The sequence below is a fragment of the Capsicum annuum genome, chromosome 8 (genome assembly GCF_002878395.1).
Source record: "Capsicum annuum cultivar UCD-10X-F1 chromosome 8, UCD10Xv1.1, whole genome shotgun sequence".
In the NCBI taxonomy this organism is placed as follows: Eukaryota; Viridiplantae; Streptophyta; class Magnoliopsida; order Solanales; family Solanaceae; genus Capsicum; species Capsicum annuum.
In genome coordinates this window covers 57,271,204-57,297,644 of record NC_061118.1, presented here as the reverse complement: position 1 = coordinate 57,297,644, position 26,441 = coordinate 57,271,204, and the positions used below count along the sequence as shown (strand labels likewise).

Sequence of the window (26,441 nt, the reverse complement as noted above, 5' to 3'; positions counted from 1 at the left end):
TGGTTTAAGAAGGGGCATCTTACAAATCTCCTATGACATTGCTTTCAAGGTAGATCCGTTGATTCATCTGCCCTATTCACATGCAAATCATGTGTGCTCATGTTGATGAATCTTATGGTATAGGTTCTCATTTGCATCATAGTCAAAGCTCCCCTTCTAGTAGCTAGTGCCCACACTGACACACATGCTATTCTATCATATAACAGAGTCCTGATGGGGTTACATATTCTCCTTTCTGAATGCAGCAATAACTATTCAGGTCATTGAATAATAAATATATGTAAGAACTACAAGTCACATGTCTGCACCACATTAATATGGAACGGCCTTAGTCTTGCTCATCTGTGAATTCACTGAATCCACAAAGCAGACCATCTGAATTAATCTTCAGGTACTCAATTACTCTGGAAATAACTTGTACATCCAGATTCTTTCGGAAAGGTTCAGTCAGAGATGGCAAGAGACTACATAAAATGCTATTTGGCCTGATGGATGCTATGTTACATTATAACAAGTGGAAGAAGAGAAACTATGATTTTAAATCTTTCTTGATTCACTTTTTTGGGTTGGAGAACAATCACTTGTGAGAAATTTGTAATGAACTCCAACAATTCTCTTTCTTGAACCTTGAAAAGTAACGGCACAAGGACGAACTAAACACAAGTCATATCAGATGTAGAAATTCAGCTATAAAACATTAAATTGGTTCGTATGCAACTACAATTCAATGAAACAGACTAGAAGCATTAATATTTTTTATTCATTTACCATCTCCATGGATCAAGAATAAAACAATGGACTCAAGAATCCTCCTTTTGCCAGTTTCCATGACTGGCGTGGTGCATCTAAACTCAACCAAATCCAAATGTCCCAAATTTCTACTCAATACATGACAGCACAAGCAAAGAGTGCTCTTTCTTACCCTTTTCTCCTCTTTGGACCAAGTACAAAATCATCACTATCTCGTTCTTTGATTTACTACACGGAACTTTGATGCTTGCTGCAGCACTTTGGAACTCAGAGGTTTCTTTAGACTAGCTGTGGCAGAGACTTAACCTGTTTCCCCCTGGGAATTTGATTTTACATTCCTGTTCGCCAGCGCCTTCTTTGCTCTCTCGGATGACAAACGGAGCATTTACCATCAACCTGCACTTTTGACTCAAGTGTATGTACTTCAACATTCTAGTAGAGTTGATTTATTAATTGTAGGAGACATTCCAAATACACGAATCATGGAAAGAGGTATATAAAGGTAGAATTTACGGGGAACCAAAAAGTGAAAAAGAACATGTCTAAAATCACTATGCGGTTGAAATCAAGCAAAGACATAAATTAAGCATTAACATGATCTGTGAGGTATGTAGTAAAAGTATAAACATATAAATCAAAAGCAAAGATCACAGAATTCCTCCTCCTAGAGCAAATATTGTATTCTAAAACATCAATATCTGGTTCACCATAAAACTCATGTTCACTGAATCAGGCTACTTTTTAAGTAAATTCAAGCTCACGAAAAAATGAAAACAAAAGAACCAAGACTATGCGATATTATCCCACTAAAGGTGTTTCAATACTCCAGTCCCACTTGGTTTCGGTCCTCGTATTAATTACACTTTACAACTTGTGAGCTAGTTTGGATCAAACAGTTGCTAAAAGAACTAAACTTTGGAGAAATCGATAAGATGAAACTTGTGTGTCGTAATCAAGCGGCCCTTCATATCGTGTTCATCTAGTATTTTATGAAAAGACTAAGCACATAGAGATTGATTGTCGCTTTGTCAGATATTCTCAAGAGATATTGTTATAAAATTTGTGAAGTAAAGTCATCAACTTGCAACATCAAGTCCCTCATCGGTCCTCGTATTAATTACATTTGTAACAAGCTAGGTACATATGATTTATATGCACCATGAAGAGTATTAGAATATGAGTAGGAATATAAATAGTATATCAGAATATGAGTAGAAATAAGAATAGGATATTAGAATATAAGTAGGAACAGGAATAATATACAAAACCCCACTTGAAAAAGAATTGTAATGTAGTGTCTATAAATAGGGTCTCAATGTAATTATATAGATACACATATCAATAGTCATATTTTTTTCTCTATTATTTCTCACACTTATCAACTTCAATTGACTCTTGTTGGCATTCCTAAAAGACGTCTTCAAGTGAGAGAACTTATAAATTTGGCTTCAGATAATTTTAATGGGCAAAATGGTCTAATGGACCCTTATACTTATAAGAGTTTGTATTTTAGACCCTCTTACTCACCCCTTTGCCAACTGAACCCCTAAACTCAATAGAACTCAACATTTTAAACCCTCTTTTCATCTAGTCAGTGGTGTGTGTAATACAACCGCTCCACGTTAATTTCCACGTCATTTTTAAATGCTATGTTAAATTCTACGTCATTTTAAAATGCAAAGTTTGAATATCTTTGATAAATCCACAAAAATCCATTTATTGCTCTTCAAACTTAAACTTCAAGCTTATCCACGAAGTGCTTTAATTTTTCAATATCCACTATCACTCATTTTCAATTCAAGTTCAAATTTTAACCCCAAAAAAATGAAAAGTTTGAATTGGGAAAGTGATTTGCAAAAAGAAAAATAAAAAAATGAATCTCAAATAAAGGGGAAGGAAATTTCAAATAAGGAAGATATATTGTTATTTTCTTTTGGGTGCGATGGGGGTGGGGGCTGAAGAAGAAGAGCAGTGGAGTGGGTGATGTGGACGGGGGTAGGGAAGACGTGGTGAGTACAAAGAAGTACAGAGAGTGGGATAGTTAATAAAAGAATAGTGGGTGGTTTGGTGAAGAAGATGAACAATAGGGATGGAGAATAAGGAAAAAAAAAGTTGGAGAGTGGGTGGGTAGGAGAGTGCCATAGGAGGTGTGTGTAGTTGGGGGTGGGGGGTGGGGGGGAGGAAGAAGTTTATTTTTTCCTTTTTAATTTTTTTTTATAATTTTACTATTAAAATGGTGTTCACTTGCTCCTAAACGCGTGTAGTCACACGCTTTGTCCAACTCAGCCATCTTAATACCACATAAGCTTGGTCAATGACCAGAGAGATTTAAAATATTAGAGTTTTATTGAGTTTAGGGGTTCAGTTGGCAAAGAGGTGAGTAGGAGGATCTAAAATACCAACTCAAACAAGTACAAGGATTCACTAGACCATTTCGCCATTTTAATGTGTTGGGAACTTCTTATAAATGTATGGATGAATATCGAGAATAAAAAAAAGGGCAGCCCGATTCACTAAACCTCCCGCTATACGTAGGTCCAGGGAAAGGCCCCACCACAAGGGTGTATTGTACGCAGCCTTACCTTGCATTACTGCCACAGGCTATTTTCTAGACTTAAACTTGTGACCTCCTAGTCACATAGCAGCAACTTTACCAGTTACTCCAAGGCTCCCCTTCTAAGATGAATATCGAGAATCTAAAAAAAAAAAAAAAAAAATCAAGAGGCTTTTGATATGGTGAGCTTAAAAAATGGTAGAGGCTTGCATCAAAAACTTGATATTTCTAGAGCTAGTGACCACACATCAAATTTTTTAATTGTTTTACTCTTTAGTTTAATATAATTATAGATATACTTGATAATATTGTTGAAACTGCACATTCTATGGAAGAAAAATCCAAGACAACAAAATATATTAGAGTTGCTCAAACGTATAAGGTTGCATTCATGCTATCCTCTTGAATTTCGTTTGGCGAAATTTGCTTTGCTTCTGCCAGTTGCCATTGCATCCGTTGAAAGAACTTTTTAGGCAATGAAGTTATTATGGTTCCTTTATGGAAAAAGATGTGTTTAGTGATGTTTCAACTGATGATTTTGTTTTATTTTTTCAAGCAATGAAACTTTGTCGAGTGGTATGTAAATGTCCTTGGGAAGTATTAGCAGTGATATCTTTTTGGAGTTTGTACTTAACACCCTAGATATAGATTGATACATTGTGAAGGCATAACTTTTTGCTCTACTTAGCACCGTAGTTCTAGATTGACACATTGTAAAGGGCTAATGTTTTGCATTACTAAAATTACTCCTGTTTGTTCCAAGTAGTTTGTGACAGAACTAATATTTTGTATATATAGACTATATACTATTGCATCCATTGAAATTGTGGTTTGTTGGCTTATTTGCACGTTTATATTTTTATTTTTCGAATCCTCTGAGAGAAAATTCTGGATCCGCCATTGCCTTAAAAACAAACAAATCCCATTTTTATCTTCCTTCAACTCTCGCAACCTTCTCTTGGCAACTTCAATAAGTAGCATGGTATTGGCAATATCTACTCTTTTTTTGTAAGCATGCACTAAGATTGTTTGTTATTCCTAAAATCTTTCATCAAATGCAAGATGAATGTAACCTCATAGGTTTGAGTAGCTTTAATATATCTTGTCACCCTGGATCTTTCAACCAAAGAATATGCAGTTTCAACAATATTATTAAATATATCTATAATTGTATCAAACTTAAGAATAGGACAATAAAAAGATTTGAAGTGAGATGCCCAACGAGTATCCTAAGCTCTAGAAATATTATGTTATTGATGCAAGCCTCTTCCAGTTTTAAGCTCACCCAAAAAAAGTTTCTAACACATTAAAAATATATGAAACCAAGTTCTCACACTTGAAGACATCTTTTAGAAACACCAATAGGAGTTAACTAAAATTGATGAACAAAACAAAGAATGGAATAAGTCGATCTATTTACTTTCTGAATCAACATGTTAAGACATTGATATCACATTGCATATTGCTTGTTCCATTATAGAATTGTCATGCACAAAAATAAACTCAAGGAATTTTGAGAAAGAAAATAAAACACTAGTACTTTGACATGAACAATGCCAAGAAATCTCTCTATCACAAATCTTCTCCCATCAACATAAACAAATGTCATTTGCTCCTTGTGTGAAATATCAAAAGATTCATCAACAAATAAGGAAAAAGGAAAAGTAGTCTCCATTTAGTTCCCTTTTATAATAGCCTTAATTATTTCAGTTTTGCAAGCAATCACAATTTCTTTTTGAATCATTAGACAAATCTTTTTATCATTTTGAAGAGCATTTTCCAACACAAAACTACGAATTTCATCACACTTTTGAGCATAAAATGAATCTGTTAAGTGATAAATGACTCCAACATATCAATCCTTAATTCGCAAGAAGCTTTACTATATCAATCGAAGCTATTAAGCAAATTCGATGTCCATGCTTATCTTGATTAGATTGTTTCTCAAATGAAGCATCAATAGATTGTTGTTGCCGCATTAGATACATTTCGTTTTTGTCTGATTATAGATGCTAGTAGTCCCACCCTCATGTGTTTCCAAACTAGCCTTTTTGTTCCAACTCCTAAAACCCAAACTCGAAAATACTTCACCTCCACCTTCACGATTGTTATTTCCCTTTAATAAATAATAATACAAAAGAAGAAATTGCACCTTTACTTACACTATACTCTAACAAGGGAATTCATCAAACCATTTACCATTAAAACGACACTTATTTCTAGAAATATTCGTCTGAGGAAACTCTTTTCATTGAGGTTGGCTAGGTTTTTCTGAAGATAAGCTCTACTAATCATGTCACAATGATTTGGATAAAATTCCAAGATTTGAGTTTTTTCACCCGGATCAACAGCCATTAAACAACTTAAACCAAATTCTAGAAGAATGCGATGGTACTTCTTAGTGATTCACATTTTCTTCTGGCATAATACAAAAGCATGCCCTTAACTTGACCTCGGTTCACAACGATGACCTCAAAATTTGGATGTGCACAAGTAGACACTTAAACTTGCATAAAGTTGAACAAATAGACACATGCATCCTATGTGACATAATACATGTTGGACGCCATGTAGGACCTGAATTGGCCACGTAAGATGCCACATAGGATATATGCATGTACTTGTTCAACTTTATACAAATTTAAGTGTCTACTTGTGCACACCCAAAATTGGAAGGACACATTTATGTATTACGCCGTTTCTTCCCAATTAGGTTGACTGTGAGCAACAAAACTTGAATTTGATACCTAAGAAAAATACTTTTTCATTGACTTTTGAATCTATATAAGATATAAAAAGTGTATAGTTTATAAATTAATCATAAGTCTGACCAAATTTGTCTGTGGTTCCAGACTTCCAATTAAATAGTAACAGTTTCAATTCTCTACTCTCTACTAAACAACTGGGAAACAACAACGGTGGCTGCTAAAGTGACGGTATTAGGCAACAACACTATAGCATAGACCTTCAAAACTAGTACAGCCTTTAAAAAATGGAGACTCATTTGTTATGTAAAACTTTTGCTGCAAAATCTGACTTTAATTTCAAGAAAATTGAAAGGAGGGAAAGGGTTTTAACTTAAGGTGAAGAAAATGATTCTAGGAATTGAGTCTTTTAATTTTCGGGATTAAAAATCCCTATTCCAACACTTTTTTTTTAAATAGTTGCAGTACGTAGTCCAATGGCAGACCCACATGGAGCTCGGGGGTTTCATCCGAACCCCTCACTCGAAAAATTATAGTGTATAAAAAAAAAAAAGGGCAGCTCAGTGCACTAAAGCTACCGCTATGCGCGGTGTCCGGGGAAGGGCCCCACCACAAGGATGTATCGTACGCAGCTTTACCTTGCATTTCTGCCAAACCTATTTCCAAGGCTTGAACCCATGACCTCCTGGTCACATGGCAGCAACTTTAACACATATTGTGTGTATATGTGGATTAAATTTGCAGGTTAGGTATATATCACATATTGAACCCCCTCAACACAGCATTAGTGCACAGTTCAACGATTAAGGGGGTTCAGATTTCCCCCAAATGTTACGAGTCAAATCTCGTTGGGTGGATAGGCCTGTGAAGTTGTGTTATCTACTAATATTACGCCATTATTGACATCACCTTCTTTCCCATTTTTCCTGTTAAAATTACTCTTTGTCAACTTTTTCAAATAGTTTTATATTACAAGTTTATGGGTTTCTTTAAAATGCTAAATTAATATATAATAAAAATTTAGTCAATAAATTGACTTCAAAGTAGATAGTATTATATATTTAGTAAACTTTTTAATAAAATTATTAAATTTAAGCTCGCTTATATATGATCCGACCCGTTCATATCTAATTCGACCTTTAATTTGCGAACACTATTAGCATGTTTACTTACTTTTTTCGAATCCCCTGAACGAAAATTCCAGAGTGTAGCCTACGGGATTCGAACCTAAAACTCTGGGGTTCATTAAGAAGGCCCAATATCATTGAGCTATCTTTCGTTTTTGGTTCATGAGGTTAAAAAGTAATGTATGAACATAAATATAGAAAAGCTAACCTAGAATGTGCACTGGTTCATTTCATAGGCATACTTTATATACAATGTATTTTTTTATCGAGGGGGTTCAAGTGAATCCCCCACTGCACTGCTAGGGTGGCTATTGGGTTGGTTGGGTCAAATTTGGATAGGGTAAAACGGCTTAAGATAACAAATGGGTCGAGACCCAACCCAATCCAAATTTGCTTGGGTCAGGTCAGGTAATCGGTTATAACCCGACCCGCACAATTTTTACCAAGCTTATTTGCTTTATTTACTCTTTTATAAATTTTTAATACTTAATAAAATTATTTTTTCTTTATTATGGAAATATATAAAATAACAAATAAAAAATTATTTAAAAATATATTGACAAGATTTCTCAAAAACCAATTTGGGCTACATATCAACCCAATTTTTTAAGGAGAAATTTCATTATATACAAAAAAAATATATAGTTTACAACAAAAATAGCCAAATTTTTATTTACAACAAAAATAACCATTAGGCCATTTTTTTTCCTTTTCCTTTTCTTTCGCAATAGTAATTTTAATAAAAGAAACATTTTTATTGTTTTTTTGTTGCAATTTTCTTCATCAAAAAAAACTTTTTCCTTTTTTTTTAAGAACCTTTTTCGTACAACCTTTTATCATGTATCAATATTGTATAAATGGTGTATAAACATGTATATATGAAATATAAAAAGTTATGTAGTGTGTATGTAATGTATCGATATAGTATAAATAATGCACAAACGTGTATCAATATTGTATAAACGATAATCGATATTGTACAAATAATGCACAAATATGTTCGACATAGTATAAATGGTGTATAAACATTTATCGATATTGCACAAATAGTGCACAAACGTGTATCCATATTGTGTAAATGTGTATAAACGTTTATCAATGTTGTATAAAAGTTATGTATCAATATTATAAAAACGGTATATAAACGTGTATTGGTACATATCAACATACACTGATTGTCTCTAGACCCCACAATTCACCTAAACAATTCCATTTCTCCTTCACACCATTAATACCAAACTACTCCACTCCAATTCTGATCCATTGGAGAAACACACAAACAACAACACTACACAAAAAATCAGCCAAAAAGATTCAATTCACCAATATACTCCCTGCGGGTCACATTAGGATATATGAAAACATAAATATCCCTTCATTAGAAGTCAAAATTTTTAGATGGCATGGTATACACCAATTTACAAAACACAATATTATTACTATTCGATGGATTTGTGTGCCACCCGTTAAATGGCTTCTCTTGTTTCTTTTCATTCTTTCTGAAACTGAATCAGCCAGTAATATTCCTTCACTCCATTTGTGAGAAATAATGGAGAAAATATTATTGAATTGTATGTCACAACATTAGACTCTTTTTTCAACTAGGATTCTATATCTAAGTTGATAGGACTTTCCAATAATATTGTCGCACCCGTGGCGAATCCTTCAAAAATACACTATTTTTTAAGGATCTGACACACACTCGAAGACATTTTTGAAGAGTCCGAGCAACTTACAACAACAACATGCCCAGTGTTATCCCACAAAGTGAGGTCTGAGGAGGGTAATGTGTACGCAGTCCAAATCATTACCTCAGATGAAGTAGAAAGGTTTTCGATAGACCCCTGGCTCAGGACAGAGAACAGTATAACAAACAAAAAACATAAAACATAATAATATAAACACATTGTTATCTAATTATGACAACAAGACAACCACAAGATAATACTATAAATTATCCATTCGAAATCATAGATATCACTGAAACACCATGAACAAGAAACTCCAGACACAGATACAAACAAAACACTCTTCCCTACTGTTACGGACGAACTCCTACCCACTAATACTCTACCCTAATTCGCATCCTCCATACCTTCCTATTAAGAGTCATGCCCTTCATAAGTTTTAACCACTCCTTATTATGCCTATCACCTCCCTCCAACATTTCTTCGACCTACCTCTACCCCATCTAAAATCATCTATAGTCAGTCTCTCATATCTCCGTATTGGAGAATCTGTGCACCTCCTCATCATATGCCCGAACCATCGTAACCTCACTTCCCGCATCTTTTCCTCTACCGAAGCCACTCCCACCTTCTCCCGAATATATCTCATTTCTAACCCTCTCCCTCTTAGTAAGTTTACACATCCATCGCAACAACCTCATCTCCACCACCCGTCAACTTTTGGATGTGAGAGTTCTTAACTAGCCAATACTCTGCTCCATACAACATAGTCGATCGACTGTCACTCTGTAGAACTTACCTTTAAGTTTAGGAGGCACCTTCTTATCACACAAGACTCCCGAAGTAAGCCTCTATTTCAACCACCCTGTACCAATACGGTGCGTGACACCCTCATCAATCTCACCATTTTCCTGAATCATAGACCCAAAATACTTGAAACTTTCACTCTTCTGAATGGCCTGAGAATCCAGCTTCACAACCACGTCAGCCTCGTGTGACAAATCAATAAACTTACATCCCAGGTACTCTGTCTTGGTTCTGCTCAACCTAAATTCTTTAGACTCAAGGGTCTGTCTCCAAATCTTCAGTTTATCATTAACTCCTCCCGAGTCTCGTCAATCAGTAGAACATCATCAACAAATAGTATACACCAAGAAACCTCCCCTTGAATACACTGTGTCAAAACATCTATCACCAAAGCAAATAAAAATGGGCAAAGAGTCGATCCCTAGTGCAAACTTGTCAAAATAGGAAAGTGCTCTGAATCTCCTCCTACTGTCCTCACAAAAGTCTTCGCCCCATCGTACATGTCCTGAATCGACCTAGTGTATGCCACGAGCATCCCTTTAACTTCCACAAAATCTCTATGGGACTGTGTCATACGCCTTCTCAAGATCAATGAACACCATACGCAAGACCTTTTTCCTCTCCCTAAACTGCTCCACAAATCTCCTCACGAGGTGAATGGCCTCAGTAGTTGAGCGACCTGACATGAAATCGAATTGATTCTTGAAAATAGTCACAATCCTCCAAAGCCTCTACTCTACCGTCCTTTCCCAAACCTTCATAATATGACTCAACAACTTGATACTCCTATAGTTGTTGCAACTCTGAATATCCCCCTAGTTTTTATATAAGGGAATCATTGTACTCCATCTCCAAGCTTCGGGCATCTTTGCTGCCTTAAAAATGATGTTAAACAACCTTATTAGCCACTCCAGACCTGCCCTGTCAGTGCTCTTCCAAAAATCCACCGAAATCTCGTCTGGCCCAGTCGCCCTACTCCTACGCATCCTATTAAAAACCCCCTAGACCTCCTCAACCTTGATACACCTACAATAACTATAATCATGACACCTCTATGAGTTCTCAAAGTCCCCCACATGAAACCTTTGTCTCCCTCATCGTTCAAAAGTTTATGAAAATATAACTGCCAACTCTTCCTAAAGAGGGCATCCTCAACCAACACTTTACCATCCTCTCTTTTGATGCACTTCACTAGATCAAAGTCACGAGCCTTCCGCTCCCTGGCCTTCGCAAGCCTAGACAACTTCTTATCCCCGCCTTTCTCCTTTAAAGTCACATACAAACTCTCAAAAGTTGTTGTCTTAGCCGTCATAACGCTAACTTAGCCTATCTTCTACCTAACTTATACTCCTGCCTATTCGTCTACCTCTCATCATTCTTGCTCTCAACCAACTTAACGTATATCACCTTCTTAGTCTCCACCTTCTTCTTAACTTCTTAGTTCCACCACCAGTCCCCCGGTGCTTGCCAGATCGGCCTTTTGAGACACCCAACACCTTTCTAAAGGTCTCCATAATGCAACTGGCAGTTGTCTCCCACATACTATCCACATCCCCTCTCTCTCCCAAGCCCCCGTAGTCGTCAACTTCTCCCCTATTTTCAAAACACTAGCCAAAGTCGAGCTACCCCACTTAATCGTGGGCCGATCCTCCACACCCCTCTTCTTTCTACCCTTTTTGATTACCCAATCAATCGCCAACGACTTATGTTGGGTCGAAAGATTCTCGCTAGGTATAACTTTACAGCCTTTACATAGCACTCTATTACCTTTCCTAAGGATAAAAAAAATTATCTGGGTCTTGACCATCGAACTACGAAAGGTAATAAGGTGCTCAGTTCTATATAACATTCCGATTCCTACTCATATTCTAACACTCCCCCTCAAGTTAGTGCATACAAGTCATATGTGTCAAGCTTGTTACAAATGTAATTAATACGAAGATCAATGAGAGACTTGGTGAAAATATCTGCAAGCTGATCACTCAATTTCACAAACTTTGTAATAATATCTTTGGAAAGTATCTTCTTTCTCACAAAGTGACAATAAATCTCAATGTGTTTGTACTCTTATGAAATACCGAATTTTATGCAACATGAAGAGCCGCTTGGTTGTGACACACAAGTTCCATTTCACTAATTTTTCCAAATTTTAACTCTCTCAACAACTGTTTGATCCAAACTAGCTCATAAGTGGCTAGCGTCATTGCTCGATATTCTGTTTCTACGCTAAATAGAGCAACCACACTTTGTTTCTTACTCTTTCATGACACCAAATTACCTCCTACTAAAACACAATATCCTAATGTAGAAAGTCTATCACAAGGTGATCCTGCCTAATTAGCGTCAGTATATCTAACAAATGGCTCATGACCTCGATCCTTAAATAGTAGTCCTTTACCTAGTGCCGACTTAATATATCACACAATGAGAACACCTGAATCTTAATGACTATCACAAGGAGAATCCATAAAGTGAATTACAACACTCATAGGATATGAAATGCCAGGTCTGGTCACTGTGAGATAATTCAACTTACCAAGTAAATACCTATATCTTCCGGGATCATTGAGTGGCTACCCCTATCCTGGCAGGAGTTTAGTATTCGAATCCATATGAATGTCAACAAGTTTACGTCCCATCATTCTTGTCTCCTTGAGAAAGTTTAAGGCATTCTTCCGTTGTGAAATAATAATACCTGATCTAGACTGAGCAACTTCAACACCTAAAAAATACTTAAGTGTGTCAAGGTCTTTAGTCTGGAAATGATGAAAAAGGTGTTGCTTCAAACAAACTTCTGAATTACTGTACTGAACTTTTCAAACCAGGCTCGAGGAGATTGTTTTCGACCATAAAGTAACCAACACAATCTACACACCAAACTAGACTCCTCCTAGCAACAAAACCAAGTGGTTTCTCCATATAAACTTCCTCCTCAAGGTCACCATAGAGAAAAACATTCTTAATATCCAACTGAAAAAGAGGTCAGTGTCGAACAAAACTATAGATAGAGAAAACGAATAGAAGCTATTTTAGAGAAAGTATCATTATAATCAAGCCCAAAATCTGAGTGTACCCCTTGGTAATACGGCGAGCCTTAAGTCGATCAATTTGGTCGTCCGAACCAACTTTCACAGCATAAACCCAGCGACAACCAACGATTGATTTACCTGAAGGGAGAGGAACAGCTCCAAGTACCACTCGTATGTAAAGCAGACATTTTATCAATCATAGCATGCCGCCACCGCGGATGAGAAAGTGCTTCTTTTGTGGACTTACGGATAGAGACAGAGGACAAAGATGATATAAAGGCATAATGTGGTGATGATAGACGATGATAAATTAAAAGTGTATAATGAGGATTAGTATTACGAGTGGACTGTATACCTTTTCAAAGTACAATCGAAGGAGATAAGTCTGTAATAGGTGTAGGGTCAGGTGTAGGGCGAGAATCATCTGATCCTGATGTTGTGCGTGGATGATGATGATAAGTCAGGAGTGGTGGCACTGTAGATAGAGTTATAGAAGGCATTGTAAATTCCTCAAAAGACTGTGCATGTAAGACTGGTGGCACTATGGAAGAAAATGTGGAAGTAACGGCAGGATCCTCAAAAGTGGAAATAGGTAAGACCTCGGGCATGTTAGGATGATCAGAATCAGAAAAAGATGTAAAGTAAGATTGAGACTCAAGGAATATGACGTCAATTGGCATAAGCTATCGTGGAAGACCATGTGAGTAGCAACGACATCCTTTTATACTCGAGAATAGCCAAGAAAGACACATTTGAGAGCATGAGGGATTAATTTAACTTTTCCTGTGGTGAAGTTATGAACAAAACATGTACCCCAAAGACACGAAAGGGATAAGAGTAGAGAGGTGACTAAGCAAACAATATTGAATCAGGAATTTGATTTTGAATGAAAGATGAGGGCATCCAATTAATTAAATAGCAAGATGCATTAACTGCATCACTCCAAAAACATTGTGGAACATGGGAATGAAAGAGAAGAGTGTGAGCAATCTCGATAAGGTGCATGTTCTTCCTCTTTGCTACTCCATTCTGTTAAGGGGTATACGAACAAGAAGTTTGATGAATAATTCCTTAATGAGTCATATATTGCTGAAATTATGAGGGCATATATTCTAAGGCATTATCACTACGAAAGGTACGAACAGAGACACCGAATTAAGTTTGTATTTCAGCATAATAACTCTTGAATATAGTAAACAATTCAGAGAGATCTTTCATTGAGAAAAATTCATGTCCATCTTGAAAAGTCATTTAATGAAGCTAACAAAATAACGAAACCCTAAGGTAGAACTGATTCTACAAAGAACCCAAATATTTAGAGTGAACTAAGGAAAAGATAGACTCTGCACGATTCTTAGTACTACGTTGAAAAGTAGTTCAAGTGTGATTCTCAAGTTGGCACAACTCACAATCTAATGTCGATAGACTAGACAAAGTAGGCATCATCTTTTGTAGTTTGGACAAACTAGGATGTCCTAAACTAGGTAGAACTGATTCTACAAAGAACCCAAATATTTAGAGTGAACTAAGGAAAAGATAGACTCTGCACGATTCTTAGTACTACGTTGAAAAGTAGTTCAAGTGTGATTCTCAAGTTGGCACAACTCACAATCTAATGTCGATAGACTAGACAAAGTAGGCATCATCTTTTGTAGTTTGGACAAACTAGGATGTCCTAAACGTTTGTGAATTAAGTCCAAAGAATCTGTAGTTAGACATGCTATGACGAGTTAGGAGAGTCAGGGTAGTAAAGGCCTTGTGATTTATATCCTACACCAATTGTTTGTCCCGTACTACGGTCATGCATGATAAAAGAGTATGCCATAATTTATGGCACGAGTTAACCGACTGACCGATGCAAGATTAAAAGGACAGACAAGGACATAAAGAACAAAATTTAAAGTGAAAGAGGATAGTGGAGTAGCTTGTCTTACTCCTTTTGCTTTAGTTTGGTTACCATCGACTAAAGTGACAGTTGGAAGAGATTGTGAATAAACGATATTTGATAGAAGTGATTTATCACCAGAATGTGAACAGAAGCGCCAAAGTCCACAACTCATGATCCAAAGGCAGGAGATTGTGCAGTTGAGACTACTGATAAGGATATCTGCTTACTTGCTCGATATTGGAGATACTCATTATATTCCTTTTACAGATAAATATTCATTGATTACATGTGGTGTTAGACTGAGAAACATGAGCATTTTTAGGTGGTCAACCATGCAAAGAATAACATATTCCACGAGTATGTCCAAGCCTATTACAATAACTATACTTGGGTCGAGATTTCCAAAACGACCTCCCCCTCATCGATTTTTCATGGACTGGGACGTTTGATTTTGTGATCTCCTCATTAAGGGTTCGGAAGTAATCATAAGGCTTGAACTTCCAATTCCCGTATTTTTGGAGCCAAAAGTATCACACCCAAAAAACATTGTGAAATCAGAATTTTGTAGCCAAGACATTCTAGAAATCTGAAAAAAATATTGATGTCACCGAAAAACTCTGAAAGTCACTAAAACCCTAACTCCAAAGGTTTAAATCTAGAAAATATGTCGGAATTTGGTCGGAAGACCTAGGAGACTACAATAGATAAAGAAAAACCATGAAACTCAATCTAAATCTCCCGGCACGTGACAAAGGTCTCCCAAAAAATGAAAATGCACTGCCGTTGGCGCGACTTAATGTTTTTGGTGGTTTTGGTTGGGGTTTTGTCGCTTGAAAATTTTGAGCCTCTTGATAGTGTTGGTTTTCGCACAACACTCACAAATTAGAAGATGACACAATCGATTGTACAGTAGCCGGAATCTGACTAAATTTTTCAAATGTTTCTCACCGATGCTCTAATACCATGCGAGAAATAATGGAGAAAATATTATTGAATTGTGTATCTAAATTATTATATTGAAACCCTATTTATAGACACTACATTAGACTCCTTTTTCAACAAGGATTCTACATAATATCCCTATTCCTACTCATATTCTAATTGTGTATCTAAATTATTATATTGACACCCTATTTATAGACACTACATTAGACTCCTTTTTCAACAAGGATTCTACATAATATTCCTATTCCTACTCATATTCTAACACCATTAACAACCAATACCATGAATAACCACCTTGATTAATTCTCCGAACACTGGCTGGGAAAACAGCAACACCCATTTCCGGCCATCACTGAAACAACTAGTCATCTACCAAATGAGCCCCACCATCAACAATTGTCGACCTTCACTCAACCAAATCACCCCAACTCCCGGCAAATCCCCATCTCCTTGAAAGTTCGACAAAACATTAACAGCTCCTTGAAAGTGCCTATCTCCTTGAAAAGCCAACTGACCCTTCCCTATTAACAACAAATGAGACTCGCAGAAAAAATCAATTGGGCAGTCTGGCTTTCGCAATTAAAAATAAAAACAAAAAACATGAAATCAAAGGCAGTTGGCCTACTGGCCATTTTTGTTGTAATTAATTTGGCCAAAGAGCTAGAGTTGGTAACAACTTTGGCCAAAAGGCTATTTTAGATAATTAATGATAAGTAGGCTATTTTTTGTGTAAAAATTTAAGTCAAGTGATATTTATATAACTTTCAAGTGATATTCATATAACTTTCCCCATTTTTAATGGGTAGATGGGCAAGTCAATAACTAACCCAAACTTGGGCGGTTAGGGGGGTTGGGTTTGATTTTGCCACCCCTACCTGCCGCCCTCCTAGATCCGCCCGTATATGGTAATCCCTCTAGGGTAAAGAAGTTATGATCTTGATTGTTGATACTCCACTTGGCCAATTTCATATTCCCACAATTGAGAAAGACATGTTTAAAGTGAAGCAACTATAATAGCTTAAGAGCAATACATTTTCATATTGTAATGTATTTAATTTTATGTATTGTCATCTTGTGGATGTTTGACAATGTTATCACGTGTCGATTCCAATGGACATGGTATGAAAAACGAGTCCCATTTGCATCTTTGCAAATATCTGAAGGCCAATGTGAAAAATAACCTAAATGTCATGGATTGGGGACTTGAGTATCTGTTATTATAGCTTACTAGCTCGTATCAATGGCCAAGAAAGAGGTAGAGTGCTAGCTGGACGCAATCACCACAGTCTTTCCTAACTGACCAAGACTATATTTTTCACCTTGAATGTGTCATTTGAAAAGTGATCTTCATTTGATATTTAAAAAAACCTCTCCACCCGATTGTAAGAACGGTCACTCTTGCCCATTGGGGGCGTCTAAAACCCACGTGCAGTTGTATGGGAACGCCAGTCGTTCTTTGCCGACAGAGGCAAGTGTGCCTATTAGGGAGAACACCACTGTAAAGGAAGGAATTGCATCAAAGTCTTTCTATAACGTAGGAGCAAACATCCCGACAACTGTGTGCCTTAAATTGCCCTCCGAAGAGAAAGCTAGACACTTCTGCCATAAAGGCATATCGAATATCATCTTCAAAGCTTTTGATTACTATGGGGTTATGGCCGAAGAGTGTTGATTCACTATCATCGCAAAATTTCTCAGAACCTAACCTCAAATAGAGAAAAGTCGATTGAAATTTGCCGAAAAGTCACTATACGAGATTACAGTTAAGATTGGTGTTTATGATTTTAAAAGAGTTTCTATAGATTGTTTAAACAAGGAAGATTTCACTAATGTTTGGTTTACAAGATCTATTGAAATTGAAGGTCAAGTTATGTGGTTAGAAAAATGGACTCCCAACTTAAATGGATGAGGATTCTCCCATTTTCCTGTATAGGTCTTATTGCCTGGTTTGTCGTTCCATTGTCACACTTGGAATTATGTCAAACAAATAGCGAGACCTTTGGGCACATTGCTATCTATGGATTTGGCCATGGATAACAAACTAGACAGAGCATGGCAAAACTGCGGGTTGAATAGACCTTACTAAGCCCAAGCTTAATTCGATTTGGGTTGGGCTTGGAGGATGAAGCAGACCTATTGAAAGGACTTACTCAAAAACATAAATAAGAAAATGTTCCTAAATTTTGTCGACCCCATAAGTTGCTGGAACACTCTATTAATCAATGTCAACATGTTGATTCTAACAAGATTCTGAAGGAGAGAATGTTGGTATGAAAAAAGGGAAGATGATCAATAGAGATGTATCCACAAAGAAGCTGGTAACAGGGGAAATGCAGTTGAGCAAGGAAAATCCGAGGAAGAGGCAGGGACAGTCAGTTAAATGAAGCTACAAAAGGCTTTACCAGAGAAAAAGCTACTGGTTCTAATACAACGGATGGCCAACAAGAACTCATTCAACAGGAAGATCCTGGAAAAAATGAAACTGCCACTTCCACCATTGGAAAGTCAGATAAAGAACCGAAAATGAATAATCCTGGCAAGAAAATAGAAGAAGAAGGAAGAGAATGCTGTAAAAAAAAGAGTAAGGTTGCTGACAATTTGTATAAAGAGGTTACTAACAAGTAGAGGAAAAGCATGAAGCCATTTCTTCCATAGAGAACAACAAAGGACTGCTAATTCCAAAAGAACTAAGCAGACAAATGATACTCCTCAATCAGCTTCCAAATGATCAAACCCAATTTTTGGAATATTAGAGGAGTTAGAACCAAGAAAGCCATTCACAGGCTTAAATATTTGATTCAAATCAAGAAAGCTCAATTTGTTGTTATGTCTGAGCCATTCATCAACAAAAATAAGATAAGTGTTCTACCAAAGATTTTTGGGATTCCACTCTTGTCATGCCAATGAAAGTGGTCAGCTATGATGTTTTTGGAAGAGAATTTATCCAGGGAAGTTTTCTTTATCATTCCTATTTATGCTAAGTACACTTCAGTCGAGGGAAAAAAATCTTGGGAAAGTTTGGAACTCAAGGATAACATTATAATGCTCCTTGGTGTATAAGTGGCGACTTTAATGTCATTACCAAGCCAAGTGAAAATCCGGTCCAAATTCAAGCCCCCCCCCCCCCCCCGGAAACCCCCCCCCCCACCCACAACCCCCCCCCCCCCCCCACCCGGTCTGCTGCCAGGTCCAGAAAGGGCAAGATGAGATCACTTTGATGGTAGACAAGGCTCGTTTTGTACTTTACTTACGAGCTTGTGTATTATTCACCCCGATCTCTAAAGGGGCTTATGCACTCCACTTGCTGTCTACTCAACGAGCGTAAGAGTGAGCAAGTGAAGCCCTCAATTTAGTGGCTTCCCTCAACCTCCTCTTTCATTTCCGCTTAAGCTTCTGCGGTTTGTGGGATTAATTGATTGGATACCCAAGACCCGTAATCTTTTCTAGGAGGTCAGTGACTTCCTTTTTTGGGTTTAAGGAATGGAGGTAAACACACAGAATGCATATGAGCATGAATTTTATCAACTGTATGGATAATTGTAGGGCAAGTGATATTGGTTTCACTGGCTCTAAGTTTACCTGGTGCAATAACTGAAGGCCTAGTAAAATATGGAAAACATTGGACAGAGTCTTCATTAATGACTTACGGGCTCAAAGGTTCCAGAAAACCTTTGCCAGTTATCTTGCTAGAAGCCTAGAATGGTCTCAAACCAAACCCTTATCGGTCACATGCCTAGTTGTTTCAGATTCCTTAATATTTGGGTGAACCTATTACAGACGAAGCTCAAGGATCGGAGTAGAAGACTAAGTCACTAGTCAAGATGCCACATTCTTGACATCCATGAACAAATCAAGGAATGGGCAGAACAAGTTAAAACTTTTGAAGAATAAGACACCTTATACAATACAGGATAGGGGAGAGGAGAAGCCAACAAAATTCATGTTGAATACATAAATTGGCTTGGCAGGCATGACTCAATTCTAATGCAAAAAGCAAAGTCAAATGATTTGGGGGAAGCAGACAGAATTACCAATACTTCCATAGTATTATGAGGGATAACAAGAGGACTTCACAAAGGATCAAGAATAGCAGGGGCAGATGGATTCAGAAGGAAGGAAAAGTTTCCAAGGCTGCAGTGAAATACTTTGAGACTATGTTGCTCAGACTCGGCGATTAAGCCGTCGTCCCGACGCGACACTGGTGCGGACGCCGGCGTGGGATTCATCTGGGATTCGTCTGGGTTCGGTCAAACGAATCCGGAGACGTTGACCAACATCAAGAAGAAAGTTTCCTTCGTTATCGAAAGGGAGAAACCGGTGAAGGGAGAAAATCGGCGACTGTGATTATTGTTGTCGGCGAAAGGGTTGTCGCCGGCGGAAGGGTTATCGTCGCTAGAATTTCGATGGGGAAGAAAGAGAAAATGATAGAATGCTCATATCTGTGATTGTCGATTGTCGCCGGCGAAACGGTTGTCTCCAGCGGAAGGGTTATCATTGCTGGAATTTCGATGTGGTGGTCCTATTTTTGAATAATAATATTTTTTAAAAAAATAAATTATATTAAAAAGTTAAACCTAATTTATTTAGATCTGGTGAGTGCTTGGCTTTTCAAATGCTACTTCTAATTAAAAAGAATTTATTTTTTCCCATATACAAAAATTACTACTATTAATTTAAAAAGTAAGTAAAAGAAATTACCTTAAAAGTGAAAAAAGTAAAGAATACTTTTTTAGGAATAAAATTTCCTTGACACATAGGAAAAAGTAAATTGAAATGACTGTTTAAATATGGAACTATATTTATAATATTTAATTTTTTTAGCCGAATCCCCGCGCCCGTATCCATAATCAGATTCGCACCCCCGAATCTTAAAAATTAATTTTTGATGAATCCGACTCTCGGATACGCACCGGTCTCGGATACCCGCACCCGAGTCCATGCAACTTAGCTTTGAGAAACTATTCAACCTCCCTAATCCAATTTTCAACTCTATCGTTCTTGATTGTATTCCATCTCTTATTACAGATGATGATAACTCTTTACTAATTAATCAACCCTCATAGGAAGAAATAAAAAATATGGCCTTGCATTTCAAATCATGTTTTGAATCGACCCGCACATGTGCTGAAGCTTGAGAGTTGGGTTATTTGATCCAAGGATCAGTTAGAAATTAGTTTGGAGTCACATAAGCAAGCTACGGGGGAACTAGGGGAGAAAAACCAGTTCAGGGAGGCAAAGCAGAAGCCAGGGTGCCGCCCAGGCCAGGGCACCGTCTTGGCCACCAAACTTTAGAGGGGCATCAAGGGGTCCTAGCTCCGCATGCCGTCTTGGACACCAAACTTTAGAGCCTTGATGATAACACTTAAATGCCCATTAAGCGGTGCAACACACTCAATAAATTTACGTCTCACTTCCGGCCTTAAGAATGCTTTAAGTGCACCTTTAGCGCTACCGAGACCCAGGTTGAATGGGCTTCTAGCTTATGACTTTAACTTAAAAGTCATAAGTTAGGATTTCTAACTTGTGACTTTTGGTTTATTTTTGTTATTTTTTGTCTTAAAAACAAGTGCTTAAAAACATTTTTTTAAATCTTAGCCAAACACTATAAAAGCGTTTAAATGCTATATGGCTTAAAAGCACCTAAATAAGCGAATCCAAACAACCTATAACTCTTTCAATATACTTGTTATATTTTAATGTGTATAATATATCTAGTCTTATTTTTGTTCTTCACTTGAAGAAGAATGGAAGAAATCACATCATCTTGGAGAGCATCAAGATGTCTTCTTATAACTTGAGCATCAAAAAATAACTTTTGCACCCTACAAGCTATATATAAGCTTTTCACATGATATCTCATAATTAGGGGTGTACATAGGTCGGGTTGGTTCGGTTTTATCATGTCGGTTTATTAAAACTATAAACCAAATCAAACCAACATAAAATTGATTTTTTTCGATTTAGATTTTAGTTGTTTTTTCCGGTTTTTCGATTTTTTCGGTTTTTTTTTATAATCTTATGTTTTTACAATTATATTGTGATTGAAGACTAGACCAAATGTGTTTTTACTCATGTGCTAATAAAAAATCATAATTATGAAAAGATGAGGAGCGTTAAACTCTCTTGAAACTAAAAAGTGAGATGAAGAGTGAAAAGTTTAGGTTTTAAGTTTATATAGGGTTTTCAATCATTTAATTAGCAATTAATGGACAAACATTACAACTTAAAGGCCCAAATCTAAATATATATCTACATCTGCTTTTAAATTATTGAAAATTACTAAAACTAGTTGAAAAAGTACTTAAAAAGTAGATTATAATTAATATTTTATCTATAAAAAAGTTCGAATATCATATAATATATATATATATATATATATATATATATATATATATATATTATGTCGGTTTGATTCGGATTCGGTTTGACTTTTTTTTGGTTAACACCAAACCAAACCAAGAATGATCGATTTTTTAAACCAATCAAACCAAACCATAAGTCATTTTTTTTTCTCGGTTTGGTTTGGTTCGTCGGTTCGGTTTGACTTGACGGTTTGGTCTATACACCCTTACTCATAATTTAGACATATTTTTATAGCTTTACTACAACAACAACATACCCAGTGTAGTCCTACTAGTGGGGTTCGAGCCTTACCCCTACATTATAAAGGTAAAGAGGTTGATACAGTTGAACTCTCAAGTTGCCCCTTATCAAATATTCCTAAAGCCGTGAATAGTCTTTCGGAGGAATATCATCTTTTTCTCAATAGGTCCTTAACAATAGAAGAGATTTACAAAGAGATTAACTCCTTTAAACCTCTAAAAGCTCCCGGTTCGGATGGACTCCACCCTATTTTCTTCCAAAAATTCTGGGAGGACACAAACTTCTCCAGTATTAGTACATGTATAAAAGCTTTTATCTACAAAACTATCCATCTAGATATTAATAAAATACATATAGTCCTTATTCCAAAAATTAATATTCCTGAGCAAGTTTCACATTATAGACCTATTAGCTTATGTAACACAGTTTATAAATCAATAACAAAAATTTTGGTAAATAGATTCGCCCATTCTTTGATAAAATCATAAATCCTACCCAATGTAGTTTTATCCCTAATAGAAGAGCTTCCGATAATGCCATCATAGTTCAAGAAGCAATTCACTCTTTTAATAACACTAAAGGGAAATATGGAAAAATGATGATTAAAATAGACCTACGAAGGTTTTTGATGGAATTGAATGGTCTTCCATTCATTTCTCTCTAAGTAGTCTTAATTTCCCTAAAGATATGATCAATCTAATAATGGAATCTATTACTTCATCTTCTATATCTATTCTAATTAATGGCAGCCCAACAAAGTTCTTCAACCCTACGAAAAGTACTAGGCAAGGAGATCCTCTATCACCGTATTTATTCAACATTTGCATGGAATCCTTGTCTAGAATTATAACCCAAGGTACACTCCAAAAGACTTGGTGTCCTATAAGAATTACTCCATCGTCTCCACAACCTCACATTTACTCTTTGCATATAACTTAATCCTCTTAGCAAAAAGCTAAAATTGTCAACACGAATACTATTATATCAATATTCAAAATATTTGGAGATATGTCAGGCCAAAAAAATTAATTACAATAAATCGAGAATTTTTATTCTCAAAAAACATGAACCATAGCACTTCAAATTCCATAACCTCTCTATACAAATAAAAACCACTCCAGATTTTGTATATATCAAGACTCAGATGGATAAACCCTAAAAAAAAAACATTACCAATTTATAATTGATAAAATGAACAACAAATTGAACGGATAGAAAGCAAAGTTTCTTTCACTTGCTGAAATAACCACATTCATCAAATCAGTACTTAATTCAATACCTACATATGCTATGCAAATCAACCTATTACCAAAGAATAGCATTAACATATGGATCGTATCCAAAAAAAATTCCTATGGGGTTCATCAGATGAAAAAAGAAAAATTCACCTTGTTAACCGGGACACAGCCACACTTCCTAAGAGTCGGGGAATCATATGGGAAAAATTCAGTTTTAATCTCTAGCCTCAATTGGCGGCTCATGAAAAATAAATCTCACCTTTGGGTAAAGATCTTACAAAATAAGTACAGAAATAGATTCATAAACAACGCTATTACCTATAAATCAAATGACTCCTACATTTGGAAGAACTTGAGTAAAAATAGTGAATATAGGAGATGGAACAAACATAAATCTTTGGATGGATAGATGGCTCTACACTAATAATAATTTGAGAGAACTCATTCAAACACCACTATCAATGGAAGATTTAAACCATAAAGTAGATCAAATATTGATTTTTGGAAGAGCACTGGCGGGGCATCTTTGGAGTAGCTGACCAGATTGTTTAACATCATTTTTAGGGTGGCAAAGATGCCCGAAGTGTGGAGATGGAGTACAATGATTCCTTTATATAAGAACAAGGGGGACATTCAGAGTTGCAACTTGCAACAACTACAGGGGTATCAAGTTGTTGAGTCATACTATGAAGGTCTAGGAAAGGGTGGTAGAGTTGAGCCTGAGGAGGATCGTGACTATTTCCGAGAATCAGTTTAGTTTCGTGCTAGGTCGCTCGACTACCAAGGCCATTCACCTCGTGAGGAGATTAGTAGAGCAGTTTAGGAAGAGAAAGGACTGCACATGCTGTTTATCGATCTTGAGAAGGCGTATGACAGAGTTCCCAGGGAGATTCTACGGAGGTGCTTAGAGGCTAGAGGGGTGTCCAGGGAGTACACTAGGTCGATCCAGGAGATGTACGACGGTACGAAGACTCGGGTGAGGACGGCAGGAGAAGATTCAGAGCACTTTCCGATTTTGACAAGGTTGCACCAGGGATCGACTCTTAGCCCATTTTTATTTGACTTGGTGATGGATGTTTTAACGCAGCGTATTCAAGGGAAGATGCCTTGGTGTATGTTATTTGTTGTTGATGCTGTAATGATTGATGAGACTCTAGGAGGAGTTAATGATAAGTTGGAGCCTGGGACACAAACCCTTGAGTTTAAATGATTTAGGTTGAGCAGGACTAAGACGGAGTATTTGGAATATAAGTTTAGTGATTTGTCGCACGAGGCGAACGTGGTAGTGAAACTTGATTCCTAGGTCGTTCAAAAGAGTGAGAGTTTCGAATATCTTGGGTATGTGATTCAAAGGAATAGGGAAATTGATGAGGATGTCACGCACCATATTAGTGCAGGGTGGTTGAAATGAAGGATCGCTTCGGGAGTTTTGTGTGATAAGAAGGTGCCTCTTAAACTCAAAGAGAAGTTCAATGGAGTCGTAGTCCGACCGGCTATGTTGTATGGGGCGAAGTGCTGGCCAGTTAAGAACTCCCGCATCCAGAAGTTGAAGGTAGCAAAGATGAGGATGTTGCAATGGATGTGTGGACTTACAAGGAGGGATGGGGTTAGAAATGAAATTATACGGAAGAATATGGGAGTGGCTTCAGTAGAGGACAAAATGCGGAAAGTGAGGTTGTAATGGTTCGGTCATGCGATGAGAAAGGACACGAATGCTCCAGTACGGAGGTGTGAGAGGCTGGCTATAGATAGTTTTAGGCGGGGTAGAGGTAGGCCAAAGAAGTATTGGAGGGAGGTGATTAGACATGACATGGAGCAGTTACAGTTTACAAAGTACATGACCTTTGATAGTAAGGTGTGGAGGATGCGGATTACGGTAAATGGTTAGTGTGTAGGAGACGCCTGTGGTAGTAGGGAAGAGTGGTTTGTTTGCAGTTGTGACTGTAGATTCTTGTAGTCTCTTGTTCGTGGGGTATTAGGGATATCTATGTTTTTTAGATAGACATTTTATAGTATTACCTTGTGCGTGTCTTGTTTCTGTTATTATCCTTTACTATCTAGCGGTGTGATATCCCTTGTTATTGCTTGCTTTTATGTGTTTTGTTTGTTATATTGTTATCTTTCCTGACCCAGGGGTCTATCGAAAACAACCTCTATACTATATCTGAGGTAGTGGTATAGACTACGTACACTTTATCCTCCCCAAACCCCACTTGACAGGAATAAACTGGGTATGTTGTTGTTGTTGAACATGGAACCGATCAACCATCTCCACTCAGCTACCTCCAGGTATAATAGAGATCATAAATAACACATACATCAAACTCAAATCCAAGATCAGATTCCTTTTTTTGGAACACTTCGTCTAAAAGGAATTTTTCATCAAAAGATGCTTACATAATCTCCATAAAATCTTTAGACATCATGAACTATAAAAGTACCTTCTTTGACCACTGGATATGGAGAATAAATGCAAGCAATAAAATAAAACATGTTATGTGGCTTCTCATATCAAACAAACTGCCAACGGCTGACAATCTTCATGGAAGACATATTATTAGTTCTAATACATGTTCATGTACAAACACTGGAAAATACTAAAACATACCTTCCTTCTGTGCCTAAAGGCAAAAAGAATTTGGGATCACTTTAATTTCATCCCCTCAAATGACCACTCGATTAGAGATATTAAAAACTATTGTGTATCGAAAAATTTAACCAAATTAAGTAGTACTCCCTCTATTTCAGAAAGAAAGACCTGCTTTCCTTTTTAGTCCGTTTAAAAAAAAAAGGCTCATTTCTTTTTTGGCAATACTTTAATTTTAACTTTCCACATGGTAAGGCCACAAGATTAAGGGTGTGTTTGGTATGATGGAAAATGTTTTCTGGAAAATGTTTTCCAACTTTTCCTTGTTTGGTTGTAATGAAATGTTGGGAAAATATTTTCCACAACAACATATTTTCCTCCATTTGATGGAAAATGAAAATGACAAATGAGACTTATGACCCCACCCCCATCCCTTTTCCCCACCTTAACAACACTCATATTCACATGACTCAAAAAATTTACATTACTCGAAAATATTTTTCACTGTGCTTTACTTTAA

General features: G+C 36.8%; 1 long non-coding RNA gene across 1 annotated transcript in view; it reads right to left on the bottom strand.

Annotated features, from left to right (window-relative positions):
- Nucleotides 1–654: 654 nt before the first annotated feature.
- Nucleotides 655–26,441, bottom strand: part of LOC124886731 — a 31,989-nt gene continuing 6,202 nt past the window's right edge. Inside the window, exon 2 of the long non-coding RNA XR_007044011.1 lies at nt 655–1,151. This is a non-coding gene — a long non-coding RNA (uncharacterized LOC124886731). The remainder of the gene's footprint in view (nt 1,152–26,441) is intronic.